General features: G+C 39.3%; 1 protein-coding gene across 2 annotated transcripts in view; it reads right to left on the bottom strand.

Moving 5' to 3' along the window:
• The window catches only part of LOC140486972 (spindlin-W), an 89,953-nt gene that overhangs the window by 25,674 nt on the left and 42,841 nt on the right, over positions 1–21,438 (bottom strand). For both annotated transcript variants that reach the window (XM_072586262.1, XM_072586254.1), the window contains exon 3: positions 19,397–19,556. The gene's annotated coding sequence lies outside the window, so the exon portion shown is untranslated. The remainder of the gene's footprint in view (positions 1–19,396; positions 19,557–21,438) is intronic.

Below are 21,438 nucleotides of genomic sequence, written 5' to 3'. Positions count from 1 at the left end.
AAAGTGCAGTGGGACTCATTGTAACACAAGGCAAACTAATCTTAACCTTAACCTGAAATTGGCAGTAACATAATGAAAAGATCCACTTTATAATATAGGAATATATAGATGCAACATTCCATACCATCTTAAATTAGTTTTGTACTCAAAATGTTTAATTGTGGAATTACTAGTTCAAAATCAACTGAAGTCGCCTCTTCACAGTTTACGACTCAATTATGCAGGTGTATGTGCAAATAGATTTAACGACTTTTGAACAGGTTTAACAGATCACAACTTAAGGGAGATCTTAAACAATCTTATGCTCTGGAGGGCTATGAAGTTTCAACTGTTGAGTATGCTCAAGACTGAGATCAATAGATTTCTGATGCTCCAAACATAAGATGAGCAATGATCACACTGAATGACAGAGCAGGCTCTAAAGGGCTGAATAGCCAACTCTTAATGTTCAGGTGTTACCTTATTATTTCAATCTGACAACAGTTGTCATGGACTTCTGATTTCATAACTGAAATGTTTTTAGCATTCTGTCTTTTGACTTGTAAGATGGTTATCGTGTACAGCCTTATCTTTAGGATAAATGAGAAGGATGATGTGATCTGTGTTGGAGTCTACCTGACGAGAAAAGCTGGAAGTAATTAGTAAGAATCGCATAGAAAATTCAAATTGAGTTGGTGACCAGTGTTTAAATTCAAGGACAATCACAGCTATTGCCATATCCACAACCAAAAGACTTTAAATCTCCTTAAAGCCAAAGAGCTGATTTCAATATCAAGATTGTAAATACCTGTGCGAAACTCTGCTTGTTTGATTAAAAGAAATTAAATTCTTTTAATTTCACTAAAGATGAAATTAGTTAAAAATCATACAACACTAGGTTATAGTTCAAGAGATTTATTTGGAAGCACTAGCTTTCAGAATGTTGCTCCTTCATCAGATGATGATCATCACCTGATGAAGGACCAGTGAGCAGTGCTCTGAAAGCTAGTGCTTCCAAATAAACCTGTTGGACCAACACCTGGTGTTGCGAGATCTTTAACTTTGCCCACCCCACTCTAATACTGGCTTCTCTACATCACATCTAAGATGAAAAGCTGTTGTGGTCAGGTAATGAATGAAAGTTTCTTTTTGGACACAGGGCTAAGGTGTTTCTGGTTGCCATGGAGAAAGGGATAGGAGAAGCCATTTTAGGATCAGGTTACTGGCAGTTCAACCCAGGAATAGGAGAGATCAATTGCAGCTTTGTGATCTTTGTGTACTATACAAACAATCTGCAGTCGTGTCAAAAACAGAAATTGCTGGAAAAACTCAGCAGGTTTGGCTACATCATTAACTGTGCTTTTGTCTCTGCAGATGCTGCCAGACCTACTGAGATTTTTCAGCAATTTCTACTTTTATTTCTGATTTCCAGCACCTGCAGTCCTTTGTTCTTTTTTCTATAGTGCTATGTTGCCTGTCTTCATCAGGTTGACATCTCAAACCTTTTTTTGAGGGTGGGGAGGGAAGTGGAGCTATAATTAGCAGATGGTTTCCTTACCCAGGTAGGGCCTGATGCCTCAAGACATCACGGGATCCAGTATCAATGTTGAGGACTTCCCCAGGCAATTCTAAGTATACAACTGTGCCACCGCCTCAGATGGGTCTGTGGGTCTCAGTAAAGAGGATTTGGTAGGTTCATATGTGCTATTATCACTTCCAGTGCCTTGGTCAGTGCCAAATTGGCTGCCCAATCCCTTTTATCAGAATTTGTAGGATCTTGATACAACAAAGTGGCTTGTTTAGCCATTTCAGTGTCAACCACATCACTAGATCTGGAGTCACATGTAAGCCAGACCAGGGAAGAACAGAAGAATTTTCTTCCCTAAAGGACAGAAGTAAGGATAGTCATAGTGAAAAAGAGGAGGATAAAAAAAATTCAATGATACATTGTACACAATAACCCAAAGACATTGACTTTGTAGTGTTTGCTTTACTTGATTCTTTTGTGGTAAAATCCATTTGTTTTTAAATCATGGAATCTTGTGACTTATCCTTTCCCAACATAACTGGGAACTCAAATTTCTCTTCACACATTAATGGTGTCTCCCAGGATCTGAAGTGGAATTAGTTTTCTAATATTATATTTACTTTTTTTTAAAGAATGACACTTGTATGGAAGCATTAATTGCCCATTTCCACTTCCCGAAAGGGCAAATTGTTCAGTGTCATGACAAATATATGCCAAGAAACCAACTGGTTGGCATTTACTCCTCAGTATGAGTCGAAGAAAAGTTGCTTTGGTTGGCTCATGAGTCATTTTAAATCAGTTGGGTATTGCTGAAAATGGGAAACATTATAGAACCAGTGTGTTTATGCACTCATTAGAAAAAATGCAAACGTTTACCATAATTATGCTGCAGGACGAAAGATAGTTAGCAAGTCTACTCCACGGTAAAATCTTGGTGAATTGGAGGACTAAACTTCCTTAGCTTCTGGGGATTTTAAAAACAAAGTGTAAAGCATGAAGATATTCTTGTCCTGATGTCAGAGAACAGGCCAGTGTATGAATGTACATAAATTCAAGCAGTAAAAAAATTAGTCACAGTACATACTTGACCGATTATCTTAAATTAGTAGTTAGTGTAGATGCTAGTGCACTCAGGATTACTTAGTGTCAGCCTATTGCAAAATTCTAACAGACAGTGTGTTTTGGAATTCAAATGCTAAAAATTATATTAAAAAAGCTGAAATGTTATCAAAATATAGTTGCCATTTCCTTGCATGTTTTCTTGGAAAACTAGCATTTCACATTTGATTTTACCTTGGATGTAAGGTATAATTTAATCTACCAAACCAGTGTGCTCACTTATTACACCAACCAAAACATTTGTGTTATATGTCAGAAGAATATTTAACTTTTGAAAATAAATTTTAAGTGCCAATTTTTAACTGATCCATGCTACATGACTTCACATATCAAATTTAATTATTTATTCAAGCAATTCCAACAATTGTTGTAACACATTAGTAGTAGAAGTAAAGATAATGTTAAGACTTACTTTGCTGACTTTGCTTTCCAATCTCTTTGCTTTTTATCTAATTTTGACTATTTTCTGTCTTGTTAGGAAAGCAATTTGCTTTACAAGAGCCGTGAGATTTTGAAGAATATGTCCTGCAAACTATCTAAAAAGGTCAGAATGAAATTTTAATTTGAAAGCTATCCTGACAAGATGGAGTTGAATTGTGTGTAGTGTTTCAAAAGTACAGGTCTCAGCTAATAAAAAAAAAATTGTGACTTGTGTGTTTATTAAATCAAGTTCAACAGATTTTTAAAGGAAAAAATAATTCACAAGATGTGAGCATTTATTGCTTATCCCCAAATGCTTAGAGGGCAGTTAAGAGTCCACCATTCTAGAGTCGTATGTGGACCAGACTGGAAAAGGAATGCAGATTTCTTTCCCTAAAAGGACATTAGTGAACCAGATGGGATTTGTCAACAATGAACAGTTTCAAGGTTATCATTAGACTCTAAATTCCAGATTCTGTCTTTTTTTAAAAACTGAATTCAAACTCCTCCAGGAGTGATTTGAACTCAGGACCTGAAAACATGATTAGATTAGATTACATTACATTACAGTGTGGAAACAGGCCCTTCGGCCCAACAAGTCCACACCGACCCGCCAAAGCGCAACCCACCCATACCCCTACATTTACCCTTTACCTAACATTATGGGCAATTTAGAATGGCCAATTCACCTTACCTGCACATCTTTGGACTGTGGGAGGAAACCAGAGCGCCCGGAGGAAACCCACGCAGCCACAGGGAGAACGTGCAAACTCCACACAGTCAGTTGCCTGAGGCGGGAATTGAACCCGGGTCTCTGGTGCTGTGAGGCAGCAGTGCTAACCACTGTGCCACCGTGCCTCCCTGATCTGGGTCTCTATTACAGTAACATGGTGAATAAGATTTGTATAAAGACATTTTTTTTTCACTATCTTTAAAAACCTATTTGGGAAATTTGGCTCCAGACATTGCCCATGGATGACAAGCATTTTACTCAAGATCTAGTGTTTTGTTTAAGGTAAGACTGCAAGGTAAGTAGGTCGGGTGAAATGGTTTTCCTATGGTGAGTGGTTAGGATTTGAAAATCTGTAATCACCTCAGCATTGAGAAGACAAGGTCTCTTTGTTCAGCAACACTCCCTAGGACCTTACCATTAAGTGTCTAAGTCCTGCTAGGATTTGCTTTCCCAAAATGCAGCACCTCGCATTTATCTGAATTAAACTCCATCTGCCACTTCGCAGCCCATTGGCCCATCTGGTCCAGATCCTGTTGTGCACCTCCAATTTTGGTGTCATCTTCAAACTAACTAACTCGCATCCAAATCATTTATGTAAATGACAAAAAGTAGAGGGCCCAGCACCGATTCTTGTGGCACTCCACTGGTCACAGGCCTCCAGTCTGAAAAACAACCCTCCACCACCACCCTCTGTCTTCTACCTTTGAGCCAGTTCTGTATCCAAATGGCTAGTTCTCCCTCTATTCCATGAGATCTAACTTTGTTAATCAGTCTCCCATGGGGAACAATAGACAATAGACAATAGATGCAGGAGTAGGCCATTCTGCCCTTCGAGCCTGCACTGCCATTCAATATGATCATGGCTGATCATTCCTAATCAGTATCCTGTTCCAGCCTTATCTCCATACCCCTTGACTCCACTATCTTTAAGAGCTCTATCCAATTCTTTCTTAAAAGAATCCAGAGACTGGGCCTCCACTGCCCTCTGGGGCAGAGCATTCCACACAGCCACCACTCTCTGGGTGAAGTAGTTTCTCCTCATCTCTGTCCTAAATGGTCTACCCCGTATTTTTAAGTTGTGTCCTCTGGTTCGGCACTCCCCCATCAACGGAAATATGTTCCCTCCTGCCAGAGTGTCCAGTCCTTTCATAAGCCTATACGTTTCAATCAGATCCCCTCTCAGTCTTCTAAACTCAAGGGTATACAAGCCCAGTCGCTTCAGTCTTTCCGTGTAAGGCAATCCTGCCATTCCAGGAATTGACCTCGTGAACCTACGCTGCACTCCCTCAATAGCCAGAATGTCTTTCCTCAAATTTGGAGACCAGAACTGTACACAGTACTCCAGGTGTGGTCTCACCAGGGCCCTGTACAGCTGCAGAAGCACCTCTTTGCTTCTATACTCAATCCCTCTTGTTATGAAGGCCAGCATGCTATTAGCCTTCTTCACCTTGTCGAACGCCTTACTGAAGCCCATATAGATCACATCTACTGCTCTGCCTTCATCAATCTTCTTTGTTACTTCTTCAAAAACTTAATCAAGTTTGTGAGACATGATTTACCATGCACAAAACCATGCTGACTATCCCGAATCAGTCCTTGCCTTTCCAAATACATGTACATCCTGTCCCTCAGGACTCCCTCCAACAACTTGCCCACCACCGAGGTCAGGATCACTGGTCTATAGTTCCCTGGATTGTCTTTACCACCCTTCTTAAACAGTAGCACCACGTTTGCCAACCTCCAGTCTTCCAGCACCTCACCTGTGATTATCGATAATACAAATATCTCAGCAAGAGGCCCAGCAATCACTTTTCTAGCTTCCCAGTGAGTTCTAGGGTACACCTGATCAGGTCCTGTGGATTTATCCACCTTTAACCATTTCAAGACATCCAGCACTTCCTCCTCTTAAGTATACTCCTACTTTCTTTATACTCTAAGGATTCACTTGATCTATCCTGTCTGTACCTGACATATGCTTCCTTCTTTTTCTTAACCAAACCCTCAATTTCTTTAGTCATTGAGCATTACCAGCCTTCCTTTTCACCCTAACAGGAATATACTTTCTCTGGATTCTTGTTATCTCATTTCTGAAGGCTTCCCATTTTTCAGCCGTCCCTTTACCTGCGAACATCTGCCTCCAATCAGCTTTTGAAAGTTCTTGCCTAATACCGTCAAAATTGGCCTTTCTCCTATTTAAAACTTCAACTTTTAGATCTGGTCTATCCTTTTCCATCACTATTTTAAAACAAATAGAATTATGGTCGCTGGCCCCAAAGTGCTCCCCCACTGACACCTTAGTCACCTGCCCTGCCTTATTTCCCAAGTGTAGGTCAAGTTTTGCACCTTCTCTAGTAGGTACATTCACATACTGAATCAGAAATTGTCTTGTATACACTTAACAAATTCCTCCCCATCTAAACCTTTAGCACTATGGCATTTCCAGTCGATGTTCGGAAAGTTAAAGTCCCCATCATAACTACCCTATTATTCTTACAGATAGCTGAGATCTCCTTACAAGTTTGTTTCTCAATTTCCCTCTGACTATTGGGGGGTCTATAATACAACAATAAAGGTGATCATCCCTTTCTTATTTCTCAGTTCCACCCAAATAACTTCCCTGGACGTATTTCTGGGAATATCCTCCCTCAGCACAAATGTAATGCTATCCCTTATCAAAAATGCCCTCCTCCTCTTTTGCCTCTCTTTCTATCCTTCCTGTAGCATTTGCATCCTGGAACATTCAACTGCCAGTCGTGCCCTGAGCCATGTTTCTGAAATTGCTGTGATATCCCAGTCCCGTGTTCCTAACCATGCCCCGAGTTCATCTGCCTTCCCGGTTAGACTCCTTGCATTGAAATAAATGCAGTTTACTTTATTAGTTCTACCTTGCCCCTGCTTGCCCTGACTGTTTGACTCACTTCTGTTCTCAGCTGTACCCGTCTAACATCGATCTCTTTCCTCCCTAGGTCCCACCACCGCCCCCCCCCCCAGTTTAAATCTAGTTTAAGTCCTCCCAAGCAGTTCTAGCAAATCTCCCTGCCAGTATATTAGGCCCCTTCCAGTTTAGGTGCAATCTGTCCATCTTGTACAGGTCACTTCTACCCCAAAAGAGATTCCAATGATCCAAAAATGTGAATCCTTCTCCCATACACCAGCTCCTCAGACATGCATTCATCTGCTCTATCCTCCTATTCCTGCCCTCACTAGCTCGTAGCACTGGGAGTAATCCAGATATTACTACCCTTGAAGACCTCCTTTTTAAGTTTCTACCTATCTCTCTCTAATCTCCCTTCAGAGTCTTAACCTTTTCCCTTCCAATGTCGTTGGTTCCAATGTGGACAATGACCTCCTGCTGGCCCCTCTTCCCCGTGAAAACATTCTGCACCCTCTCTGAGACATCCTTGATCCTGGCACCAGGGAAACAACACACCATTCTGCTTTTTCTCTGCTGGCCACAGAAACGTCTGTCTGTACCTCGGACTACAAAATCCCCTAACTCAATTGATCACTTGGAAGCCAACATACCCCTCGTTGCATTAGAGCCAGTCTCAATACCAGAAACTTGCCTGTTTGTGCTAAGTTCCCCTGAGAATCCATCACCCCCTACATTTTCCAAAACAGTATACCTGCTCCAGCTGCCTACCTCTCTTACCCTTCCTGGAGTTAACCCATCTATGTGACTGTATCTGAGACTTTCCCCCTTTCTATAACTGCCATCCATCACGTCCTGTTGCTGTTGCAAATTCCTCATCGCTTCTATCTGTCTCTCCAACTGATCCACTCGATTTGATAAGATTCGCATCCAACAGCATTTATGGCAGATATAATCCGCAGTAACCCTTAAGCTCTCTTTAAACTCCCACATCTGACAAGAAGTACATATCACTGCAAAGGCCATTTTTGCTCCTTCACAATCTACAGACCCAGAAAATAACACCATCTTATTCCTCTACAAACATTGTCCAAGGTTAAATTAATAGCTATGGCTTATATTTTAAGTTTAATCAAGAGACTTATCTCCAACGTATAATCAAGAAAGAATCCACTGTAGCCAGTACTGCAGCCTCTCTCTTGGACAGACTTAAAACAATAATTAATTTATCTGATTCCGTGCTATGAACTTCGCCCAACAGTTCCTCCAAGATAAGTTGTGATTTTCACTTTTTGTTAATTTTCCCAGATGAACTCCGATGTCCAGCGATACACAAATTCAAACAGCAAAGGCACTAACTGTGCAGGTTTTCTCTCTCTCTCCTGCACTGCCCTCACCATGTGCTACCTTTGTCTGCTCTTCTCCCTCTTAAAGTGCTGTTGTTTTGACTTGTTTTTCCAAAGTTCCAAAACAATGCAACAGCATATAAAACAGTAATCGCTGCTCCTGGAATTTGAGGAAATCACCTCCAGCACCTGAAATACCTCAAAAAAGTAGCAGCTGTTACAGCCAGAAATGTTTCCTGTCCTCCATCTTGGATTACCCAGAATCCTTTGAATTCAATAAACAAAGATCTGGAATTAAGAGTCGACTGATGACAATGAAACCATTGTCTATTGTCAGAAAAACCCATCTGGTTCACTGATGTCCTTTAGGGAAGGAAATCCGCTATCCTTACCTGGTCTGGCCTACATGTGACTCCAGTGCCATAGCAATGAGGTGGACTCTTAACTACCCTCTGAAATGGCCTAGCAAGCCTCTCAGTTGTATCAATCGCTAGAAAGTCACAATAAAGAAATGAAACCGGATGGGCCACATGGCAACAACCTTGGAACCAGAAAAGACAACGGCAAAAACACAAGCAGCCCTTGTCGACCATGCAAAGTCCTCTTCTCCCTTTTAAACTGCTGTTGTTTTGACTTTTTTTTCCAAAGTTCCAAAACAATGCAACAGCATATAAAACAGTACTTGCTGCTCCTGGAATTCGAGGAAGTCACCTCCAACACCTAAAATACCTCAAAAAAAAGGAGCAGCTCTTACAGCCAGAAATGTTTCCCGTCCTCCATCTTGTGCAGGTCCATAGCTCCTTGAAAGTGGAGGCGCAGGTAAATAGGATAGTGAAGGCGGCGTTTGGTATGCTTTCCTTTATTGGTCAGAGTATTGAGTACAGGAGTTGGGAGGTCATGTTGCAGCTGTACAGGACATTGATGAGGCCACTATTGGAATATTGCGTGCAATTCTGGTCTCCTTCCTATCAGAAAGATGTTGTGAAACTTGAAAGGGTTCAGAAAAGAATTACAAGGATGTTGCCAGGGTTGGAGGATCTGAGCTACAGGGAGAGGCTGAACAGGCTGGGGCTGTTTTCCTTGCAGCGTCAGAGGCTGAGGGATGTCCTTATAGAGGTTTACAAAATTATGAGGGGCATGGATAGGATAAATAGACAAAATCTTTTCCCTGGGGTCGAGGAGTCCAGAACTAGAGGGCATAGGTTTAGGGTGAGAGGGGAAACATACAAAAGAAACCTAAGGGGCAACATGTTCACGCAGAAAGTGTTACGTGTATGGAATGAGCTGCCAGAGGATGTGGTGGAGGCTGGTACAATTGCAACATTGAAGAGGCATTTGGATGGGTATATGAATAGGAAGGGTTTGGAGGGATATGGGCCGGGTGCTGGTAGGTGGGACTAGATTGTGTTGGGATATCTGGTCGGCACGGACGGGTTGGACCGAAGGGTCTGTTTCCATGCTGTACATCTCTATGACTCTACGACCTGTTCAATGGAAGCATTTAAAACAGAATTGGGATGATTGTTGAAAAAGAAAAAAAGGTGAAGAGCTTTGGGGAAAAGGTAGGGCAGTAGTTCTAAATGCATTGGTCTCACAGAGGGCCATGAACATGAACAGCTGCATGGCTCTTGTTGGTACTGTAACCAATCTACCATACAATGAAGCAGATTATCCAGATGGCCATTTTTGGTGACTCCCAGGACATTTATGTTTGGAATGACTGCTTTGTACAATGTCTTCTGTAATCTTGATCCATGCGGACTACCACTTTTATATCTGCATCATAAATTGTACCTCAATATCTATTTCAGTTGTTGAGACAATCAATTCCATTCTTAATTTGCAATTCAGTATGCTTCATTATTACATAGTACACATTAATTTCACTTTTCTGTTGGTAAAGAATTTTCTACAATGGGAGGACTTCCTCACAATCTCAATAACTAAGTAATTTTATATTTGTACAAACAACATAACTGAACAATAATTCAAGAAGGTGACTCCGACTTCTCTACGACAACTGGGAGCAGACAAAAAGAAATCTGGCCTTGCCAGCAATGTCCACATGCTGGCATTTAAACACAATCTTCTCTTAAATATCTGAAACATTCATGAGAACTTATTTACTGTACCTCACGATCCCTCCCTATAAGTGACATGCAGAAGGGAGTCCTGTACAGCTCTCCTGGGTTTGCACTGTTCCATTTCATCATACGAAATGTCACAAAAGTAAAGCCAGAGGACTCATTATACATGCATTTTCTAATAAGTATGCATGACAGCTTACATATTAACTGTATTTGAAAGAGAGGACACCACTGGACTACTAATTCAAGGCAGAGACTAAACTTCTGGGATGTGGGTTCAAATCCCACCATAATTGGTGAAAACAATATTCAACAAGAGTCATGGAGTCACAAAAACAAACCCCTCAGTACAACTTGCCTATGGTAATCAGATATCTTAAATAAATCGAGTCCCATTTGCCAGCATTGGGCATGTATCCCTCTAAACCCTTCCTATACACATCCAGATGCCTTTTAAATGTTATAAATTTAAAAGGCAGCCTCCACCACTTCCTCTGGCAGTTCATTCTATATATGAACTACCATCTGCATGAAAAATTTGCCCCTTAGGTTGCTTTTAAATCTTTCCCCTCTCACCTTAAAATTATGCCCTCTACTTCTGGACTCCCCCACTCCAGGGAAAACCTTTTATCTGCTTACCCTATATCTATGCCACCCTCAATTTCATAAACCTCTGTAAGGTCACCTCTCAGCCTCTGACATCCCAGGGAAGATAGCCCCAATCTATTCAGCCCCTCTTTGTAGGTCAAACCCTCCAACCCTGGCAACATCCTTGTAAATTCTTCTCTGAACCCTTTCAAGTTTCACAACATCCTTCCTATAGTAGAGAGACCAGAATTGCATGCAATATTCCAAAAGTGGCCTAACCAATGTCCTGTACAGCTGCAACGTGACCTCCCAACTCCTGTACTCAATGCTCTGACCAATAAAGGAAAGCATACCAAACACCTCCTTCATTATCTTAACTACCTGCAACTCCACTTTCATGGAACTATGAACTTGCACTCCAAGGTCACCTTGTTCAGCTACACTTCCCAAGACCTGACCATTAAGTGTATAAGTCTCACCCTGATTTGTCTTTCCAAAATGCAGCACCTCACATTTATCTAAATGAAGTTCCATCTGCCACTCCTCAGCCCACTGGCCCATCTGATCAAGATCCCACTGTACTCTGGAGGTAACCACCTTCACTGTCGACTACACCTTCAATTTTGGTTTCACCTGTAAATTTAGTAAGTATACCTCCTATGTTCACATTCACATCATTTATATGAATAACAAACAGCAGTGGACCCAGCTTCAATCCTTGTGGTACACCACTGGTCACAGGCCTCCAGTCTGTAAAGCAATCCTCTGCCACCACCATCTTCTACCTTCTAGCCAGTTCTGTATCCAAATGGCTGCCCCTCACTTGTATTCCATGTGATCTCACCTTGCTAACCAGTCAACCATGGAGGAATGTTGTCGAATGTCTTAAGTCCATATAGATCACGCTTATTGCTCTATCCTCATCAATCCTCTTCATTATTTCTTCAAAAAACTCAATTAAAATAGTGAAAGACAATTTCCTACATACAAAGCCATATTTTCTATCCCTAATCAGTCCTTGCCTTTCCAAATACATGTAAATCCTGTCATTCAGGAATCCCTCCAATAACGTGCCCACCACCCATGTCACTGGTCCACAGTTTTTCCTTACCATCTTTCTTAAATAGTGGCACCATGTTAGCCAACCTCCAGTCTTCTGGCACCCCTTCTGTGACTATCAATGACAGAAATATCTCTGCAAAGGGACAAAACAATCATTTCCTTAGATTCCCAAAGAGTTCAGATAGGGTACACCTGATCTGGTCCCAGGGATTTATCTATTTAAAAAAAATTGAGAACTGGTTGCAGTAATAGTGATCACAAAACGTATTATCATAAAAATCTATGTGCTTCACCAATTCCCTTCAGGGAAGGAAGGCGACTGTCCTTATGGATCTGACCTACATGCAATTCCAGATCCATAGTAATGTCACTCTCTTAACTGACCACTGAAATGACCCAACAAGCTACTGGATACAAAAGCCATTAGGGTTGGGCAAATATTGACTTCAAGAGGGATGCCCACATACTTTCAAAAATAAATGAATGCAGGAAATCTATCAGAAGTTTTTTTGTTACCTCTAATTTTGAGTATTTCAAAGGCATGAATAAGGAATCACAAAGCTGGAGTACTGTGTGCAGCTGTGGTTCCTTTACCATTAAGATGACGTTATTGCCATTGAGGCAATGAAAGTTCACCGGACTTGTTGAAGGATGTCAGAGAGAATGAGGGGTGATCTAATTGAAAATTAGAAAATACTTCAAAGGGAGAGATGGGGCAAATGTAGTTAAGATTTTCACTTCTGGGACAGGGGGTGGAGAAAAGATGGATGATTTGCAGAGGAATCTGTATCACAAAGGCAGTTTGACAAGTGGTACTGGAGGGTTAAGTGTGATGGTTATGTCAGGGCAGAGCTGGGTGCCATCAGTTTACACATGTTACCCAAGCAATTATGTCACTGAGGGTCAATGTGTAAATAAGGGAGAGAAGGACAAGAATAGAAGCACAAGACTTCTGAATAAGAAAAAGATGCAGGTTTGGGGCCAGAAGTCAGTTGGGATTGTAGGTTGCCAAATGAGAAGGTGGAGGAAAAATAGCAAAAACAGCTGAATACATCAGCTTGACCTTCATGACTTGTACTATTTGGGCTGGAGTTGGATAGGGGAAGGGTAAGAAATTTAAAAAGGAGACTGCGTTAGTGAATAAAAGCAGCTTAAACTTGCAAAACCAGCACAGAACAGGATCTCTGCTCTCTGGGATTCCCAGAGTACAGCAGTACGTGATTTTTCCAGAGGAAACAAAATACAATTGTGCTTCATCTGGTCCAGCCCAATCTAGCTAACAATGGCTAAATGAACTCCATACTTAACAGATACTTTCATACCCATAAAGTCAAGAGTAAGGACAACACTAGAGGTAAAGCTTAAGCTTTTAATGGGGCTAATCCTACGTAGCCATGAGGGTGTTGGCGAGAAAATACAGAATCATTAGACAATCTGAAACTGCAGTTGTAAGTGGCATGATTTATTCTCAGGGTAGACACAAAAAGAAATGGAATAGAAAAGACGAAGATGAATAGATGGTGGTGAAGAATAAAAGGAAGTAGTCAGATGTAGTTTTTGAGGCTTGGGAACATCAAGATTGAGAAGCGATGCAAGATGAGAAGATCAGGCAGAGGACTCTGAAATAGGACAGGAATTGAGAGGTAAAGTAACCAAAAAGGAAAAATGAAAGATGGCTGTATTGTAGGCAGGGGAGAAGTCAAGAAAGAAAGGTTGAATTGTCGGTTCTTTACTGAATCAAGGCAAATCACATTTGTAACAAGTATTTCAAGACACTGATATTATAATTTTGGTTTCATCTTCCCCTAGCAGGTTGTTCACAGCCAGACCAATTTCCAGAAGCAAACTGCCCACCATTAGCCTTATCTTATGCCCTTATTCATCACCACCAATGTATCCAGGTTTAATAATTACAACAAATCATAGTAAACCATGAATGCAGGCAATATTCAGATATTCTCTTACTACCTCCTTTGCAGCCAAAACCTATTAGGAATCTCTTCTGGCTATGTTATATTGGGGATGATTCAAATCAAAGAGCCCACATTACCTCCAATGTACCAATGAACAGAAAAGACAGGAAATGTTCGAGCCCAAAAACGCACATTAATTGATTGTGAAAATGTCTTGGGGTCAGAATTTAAAACATTAATTATATTAACACAGTGCAATTTAAAATTTCCATCCACCAAGGCTGTCCTTGTTGCTGAGACCAGCACCAGACAGCAATTTCAAATTCAACCATCTCCATGGCACCAAATGAAATATAATAAAATATCCTTTTTGGGAGGGGAAATCCACAGTTTTATTAAATATGGAATTGAAAGCTTTACGGAGTTTTGAATCAGTGTTAACTTCAGCAATTGTAAATTTTTCCAAATAAACATTTGGATTTAATTTTGGGAACACTACGTCTATTATGATGACACAAGAGACAGACAGCTGAACCAAAACAGCCTTTCTACCTCTGTATTTCCAACACAGTAGAGCGTCCATGGAACCTTTTGATCAGGAACCAGCCTACAATTAACTTCCAGGGTTGGCCTCATGAATAAACAAAGGCTTGTGTGGTCTGTTTTCCTTTTAACATAAGCCGTTACCCACAGTCCAGAAGCCATCTTCAGCTCACAGTTCCCAGTTCATAGCTCCAAACCAAAAAAATTGATAAAGGAATAAAATTTTTAACATGAAAAATTGAGGAGGTTTCTAACACTATTTACTGTTGATGATGATATAGTAACCTAATATTTTTGCAAGCTCACTACTATATTGCTATTTTCTCCATTGTAAACAACTATAGTAAACCCTCTGTATCCATGAAATCACAAATTTGCTTATCTACACCAAAAAAAGGCAACTACAAAAATTAACATCTACAACCAAATGACCCGTATCCACAACATTTTAAATCATTTTAACAAGCTCTGTATTTGCGGATTTCATCTTTGACTGATTCATCATTCACAGGAGTGCCCAGGAAATTACTATTACCATATTGATAATAGAAATTGTCTGGGTGAACAAGTAATTTTACAGTTAAAGGCATGCCTTCACCCCAGTTCAGACAGTGACAGCAAAATGCTTGGAGAAATATATAATAACAGTGCGCAGTTGCACCAGCTTCACTACAAGTGTGGACAAAAAGAATTCACAATGAAAATATAAAAACAAAAGTATTTGTACTCAAGCACCTGTACCTAGATTTCTAAGCTGACATAGTTAGTGGCAACTTGCAAATTTTTCACTGTACTCATGTGAGTACATAGCAATAAAACTAATTCAGTATATTGAGAGAAGCCACAAAGATGACACAATATGTTCCAAGTTGTTTTATATACAGATATTCTACTGAAAATACATTAATGACTGCATTATGTCTACTTGACAGACAAATTAAATTGCGCAAGAAATTGGACAACTTCATTTTTGGCCACAGGGATCATGAAGCATGACTTCTCCACTCCAGTTCAAAAGGAAGTAAGCATATATAAACAGGTGTAGCTCCATACTGTACTATGTCCCAAATAGGCTCCCACCCTAGAATTGATGTCTGTAGCCTCTTGTGCACAGCTAAGGAGCATTCTGTGCAAAGCATGTCCTGCCCAAGCTGCAGAACAAGAGGTAATACAACATCTGCCCCCAAAGCTGCATATGCCACATGCAAGAAATAGGGTTTTATACATTTTATCTTGCACTGTGAATTTTACAACTGTGCCACTTAACTACTAATGTGAATGATTGTTTACCTTGATTAACTTAACCATTAACGATAACATATTGCATGAAGCTAAATTTATTGAAAACAAAAATTGGGGAGGCTCTGTGGTGCAGAGATATCATCCCTATTTCTGTGCTTAAGTCCCACTTTCTCTAGAGGGGTGCAGTAACATCTCTGAACAGGTTGATTAAAGAAGAGTAGGCCATTGGAACAATTCAGGAAGAATGAATGTAAGCAAGAAGAGATTCAGTCCATGTCCGCAAACATGTACAATCTGACAGTTAGAGACAGGAAGAATACAAGTAAATGTTTATTCTGTCTGCATACCTCATTGTTCTTTAGCAATCATGGTCTTCAGCTTAGCAAAGGTATTGCATGCTAATTTTGTTAACTATAATGCACAGTATAGCTACTGATTATGCATGAATGGTATACTGAAGGAAGTGTGGATGAAACATTAACAGCGAGTTGATGTAACCATGAATGGAGTATTGATCGTAATGATTGTACTACAAACTGTTAACCAACTGCTTTTACAAAATATCAGAGCTGAAATCCTGCATATGGGAGCTTCAGTCAGATGAAAAGAACTCTCCTAAAGGGCCCAGTATACAGATGTTAAGGTTCATTGAAGTGATATGAAATGGCCATTTATTGAACATTGCTGAAAATTCAAATTTTGTCAAAGATTTCCTTCTTGCACTCACAAGGGCAACTTTTGAGAACACCTATGTAAAGGGAAGTTGTAATTTAGCATTCAACGTTTTGAAAAATAACAAACAGAAAATGTGCATTGTGAACATTAAATTATACTGAAGCACCTCAAGAGTGGAACATAGTTCATGATTAAGTTTATTTTGACTGCACTTTGGATTTTTCAATTTGAGACAAATTGCTGAGAAGTGGCTTGCAATGACATGGAATGTGTACTGTAAATATCAAGACTGTTACAGTTGTATTGAGGCACCTAACACAGAACCTGCAGCATGGTGAGAAGTTTTTTTTTCACCTTCTGTAATTTAAAAGTCAAACATTTTAAAAATGTATTTTGACAAATGTTATTAAGAAAACATAGTCAAAAGGTATAGTAGGTAGTTAGTGAGGGAAGTTTGGTAAGATAGCACGAGAAAATTCACTTGGTATCGTTGAGAGATACATGCCATGGAACTCAACAAAATTGATGCTTTGTCAAAATTCAAGACTCAGTCCTTTATTATGAGTGAGATTGGATAAAGCCAGAATATGCATTTACAAAGTCAAATTACATTTACAAGCTATTGAAGTTTTTATTTTGAGAATGTAAGTAGTAAAATAAATAAGGGAGAACTAGGAGATGTGGACTACTTGGATTTTCAGAAAGCTTTTGATAAGATCGCGGAATCTCTACACTGCAGATAAAGGCCATTTAGCATGTCATGTCTGCATCAACTCTGAACAGCATCCAACCCAGATCCAGCTGCACCCCCCCCCCCCCCTCCCCCAACTCTATCCCCATAACCCCACCTAGCCTGTAAATCTCTTGGCACTATGGGGCAAATTGGTATGGCCAACCCACCTAATCTGCATATCTTTGAACTGTGGGGGAAACTGGAGAACCAGCAGAAACATAGGTAGGCATGGAGACAGTATGCAACCTCCACTCAAAAAGTCACCCAAGGCTAGAATTGAACCCAGGTCCCTCGGACTGTGAGGCAGCAGTGCTAACTACTGTCCCTCCAGCCTTCGTAAGAAGTTAGTGGGGAAAGTTAAAGCACATCAACTACATTAATATAATGGAATGGATCAAAAATTGATTTTGACATATAGGAAACACAGTGGGAACAAAAGGACCTTTTTCCAAGTGACAATGACTTGTGGAATTTTGCAAGGACCAATGCTTGGACCTCAGATATTCATGATTTAAATGATGACCTGGATGAGGGAACAAAATGCAACAAATAAAGAAGGTGCAGCAGAGGTTCATTAAGCTACTACCAGGAATTAAAGGACTGTCATATAAGGATAAATTGATTTGAATGGGTCTGTGTTCAATAGAGTTTGTAAGGATGAGAATATCTGATTCAAACATAAAATTCTAACAGGGATGGACAAATCAAGAAGTAGGGAAGATGATTTCCTTGGATAGGGAGTCTAAATCAGAGCAAGAGTCTCAGGATAAGGGGTAGACCATTCAGAATTGAAAAGTTTCTTCAGTTAAAACAGATCATGAATTTGTGGAATTCTGTGCCTCAGAAGGCTGCATTTTCCATTTTAAAAGGCATCAAGGTGCATAGAGAGAAAGTGAGAATATGGCTTTGAGATAGAGGATCATCAGTGATCACGCTCATGGACTGAGCAGGCTCAAAAGGGCCAAATGGCCTACTCCTGCTCCCAGCTATTTTTCAATGTTATTTTTGATGTTGGGTACTTGTGGAGTGCTCTTACCCAACATATAAAATCTTAACAAATGACCTGGGAAAGCATGAGTATGCTAAAGAGCCAAGATACATTAGAATTATTTCAATTCAAACTCTATCACTTACAGTAGATTAAAAAAAGGTTGGCTAATTTCCAAGAAACCAATTTCCAACCAGTTACTGGTCCCATCAGGGCAATGCCAAACAGAGCTTGCTTGCAGAGAGTGTTGCTTGATGTAACAGTCATAAGTGATCAGCAAATAATCAACATAAAGAAAGTTTCCTTTGGGAATTTTTCACACAAAACAGACTCATCTAAGTAAATCAAATTTCCAGATTTTGAAGGATTACAAATTGTTGCTTTCTCATTGATTTAAATGGATACATAAATGGTTAACATTACTGAACCAAGAAGCACTTATTTAACTCAGGAAGTTTAAAACAAGACTGATACAAAACCTCTGGTTTGACAATGCAAAGCAATCAGGGAACATTACAATACAACAGCAAGAAACATTCACGACAATACTTCATTTTAAAGAAATATGGAAATATATTGAACATTTCTTTATTCAATCCTTTCTTTAACATACATTAATATCAAAACTTTTGTTAATTAAACTATTAAATAACTTACATTTTCTTCTCCAAGGTTTTCCAGTTGACATGTTTAATTTGCCTATGTTATGTTGTGAAATGGAATTTGCCAACAGTTTTTAAACAATAAATCTTAAAGATTAAAAGGCACATTTTAATTAAGCTCAGTACATGCTGTAGAGGCCAAAATGAGAAGATGGTACATGGATTTTGGTGTTAAAAGTATCCATTATTATATTGAAATTAGGAGAACTTTTTAAAAAAAGTCAAAGATTACTTTATTTAGAAGATTGATCATTTTAGAACACGGACATTGTCCCAGTTGTCACGTGACAAGCATTTTTTGAACAAGAAGATTTTAGAGCAGGTGATTGAATATGGACTGGCCTGAAGCCTTCTCAGGTGAGATGAAAACTCTTAATAAAGTAATTTCTCTTTTTAGTTCACAGCGGCAGCAAGCAGGAAGCAAAAACCCAAGAAAGACCAGCAATAATGTTGTGCTAGTATTAAAAACGATGAAGACATGCACTGTCCTCTTCACGTATGTTCTGTAAGCCTTCTCTATTATTCAAGTAATCTAAAAAAATCTAATTTATGCTCAAATCTTAAATGGCACTTAACAAGGCCAAATATTTTCTCCTTCGAAGGATCTGTTACCATGCTGTATGACAATGAATTTATGAAAAAAGAAGTGAATCTTCAAGCATGTTCTAGGCAAAGTTATTTGTACTACAATTTAGTAACATTTCGTTCACTTGAAGTTTTTTCCAGTTTTTCTTAATTACAAGTCGGTTGGGGGAATTGAAATGGGCAGTGACTGCGAGGTCCGGTCGGTCCCTGCGGACCTGACCACGATGCTTGGTGAAACAGTTTCTACTTTCTTTTTCTGTTAGAACCCATATCCAACGTAGCATGAAATTGGCCACATTTTTCATTTGGTCTGACACTTACCTTCAATACAAGATTGAAGACAACCTGATCAAAGACATGCAGCCATCAGTAACTATAGCAGAAAGTGGAGATCCAGTGTCTTAAAAGGTAGTGTTTTCAGGCTTCCATTTTCATCATACCACAATTTCACAGGAATGCAGCTTTTTTGGTGGCGACTGATCTGTGCAAATAAAGTATTATGGAAATAACTATTATACACTTACACCATTAAAAAAAAGTGATGCGAGGAGATTAGAAATCTAAACTGAAAAATCAAGGCATTAGAATACTTAGTAACTTGGGTAAGTACAAGCAAAATGAAACATAATATTATGTCAGCGAATAACATCCATGCAAAGAACAGTAGTAAAAAAATTAATGGCTCTTTCCCCAAATGCGTGAAGCAATCATAATAAATGATTTAGATTTAATTAATATTAGAGACATGGCTACAAGATGAGCAAAGTCGAAAATCAATACTCCAAGGTACGCAACCTATCAAAAGAAAGGCAGAGTCAAAAACAGTATCAATCCTGACATTAAAAGGATGTCACAAGGTCAACAGCAAGAAAGGATGCTTGTTCAGAAGATCAGGATACAGAATCGACATGTTTATGAAAATGCTGATGGGCTTAGATAATAGATCTACAGTCTTAAGATCACAAGAAACTCTTACAGTTGGCTTCACTGTTTGACTGAATTTTAAGTAATAAATAGTATAAGTCTGTAATGAAGGCAATGTAATTATGAGTCAGCGATATTATAGCACAGAAACAGACTTGTTTGATCCAAATATCCCAAATAAATCTAGTCCCAGCATTTGGCACATATCCCTCTCAACTCTTCCTATTCATATACCCATCCAGATGCCTTTTAAATGTTGTAATTGAAGCTGCCTCCATTAGTTCCTCTGACAGCATGTTCCATTTATGCACGACCTTCTGCGTGAAAAAGTTGCCTAAGGTCCCTTTTAAATCTTTCCCCTCTCACCTTAAACTTATGCCCTCTAGTTTTGGGCTTCCCCCACCCCAGGACAGGATAGGCTAAATAGACCAGTAGTGAAAATAAATAGCAAAAACACAAGGAGCAAAACTGACAAATCCCTTGGACTACACCTTAACACAGGGGTGGGGAACCTTTTTTATATTGGAAGGCTACATTTTATTTAGCCAAGATCCTATTAGGCTGCATGCTGAGAATTTAACATATACAACAAAATATCATATTTGTGTCATCACATTTACTAATTTTAATTAAAGCTTGCTATTATAAGAGGACTTTAAACAAAATAAAAATTCAATAACATTTATTTGTTTGACAAAGTTAACAACAGAACTAATAATATGCAAACAACTTAGACAATAAACCATTTAATGACTTTTTTCTGTTCTGTTTATTGAGTGATCAGAAGCGAATATTTGGTTCAAACATCGTTTGATTGGTCCTCCAGGTGAATATCCATCATCTGAGATCTCAAGCACATTTTAATTTGTGTCACATATGAAACTATTGATGCACAATAGTAGGTTGTGCCAAAACAAAACAGCATTCGCTGAGCATGTTGATACGAATAGACTTCAGAATATTATCTGAGCTCAATCAATTCCATCTGTAAGTCCTCAGGTACTTTGGAGGCATCAACCAGGTGCGGTTGAAAGCTAGTTTCAGTCTGAAATCACGTTTCTCAAAATCTGCCAACCTTTCATTGTGAACTTTTCAATCAGTGAAGTCAAGAACAGCTGTGTATTCTTTCACTTAGTGATTTCCTTGTACCCTGTTCATTAATTACCTTCACCAGTTCAGGAAGGTTCAGATGAAAGTTCTGTTTGGGCAGAAAGAGTTTTGAAAAAGGTCAGCTTTTTCTGAAATGCCTGGAGTTTTGGCCATGTATCGTACATGGATTTACTTTACCTTGCAAAACAAATTCAGATCATTTTGCTTGACATTATATCACCCTAAAATGCATTTCTGTAGAAATTTTCTTTTGACGATTCACACATTTCATTCAGTTCCTCAAAAAGTCTTGTGATTCTTTTTTGCAAAGTTTTACAAGTATTCATCCT

This window comes from Chiloscyllium punctatum, chromosome 2, assembly GCF_047496795.1.
Source record: "Chiloscyllium punctatum isolate Juve2018m chromosome 2, sChiPun1.3, whole genome shotgun sequence".
Taxonomy (NCBI): domain Eukaryota; kingdom Metazoa; phylum Chordata; class Chondrichthyes; order Orectolobiformes; family Hemiscylliidae; genus Chiloscyllium; species Chiloscyllium punctatum.
Note: the sequence above shows the minus strand (reverse complement) of the source record. Positions and strands in the feature narration are given on the sequence as shown.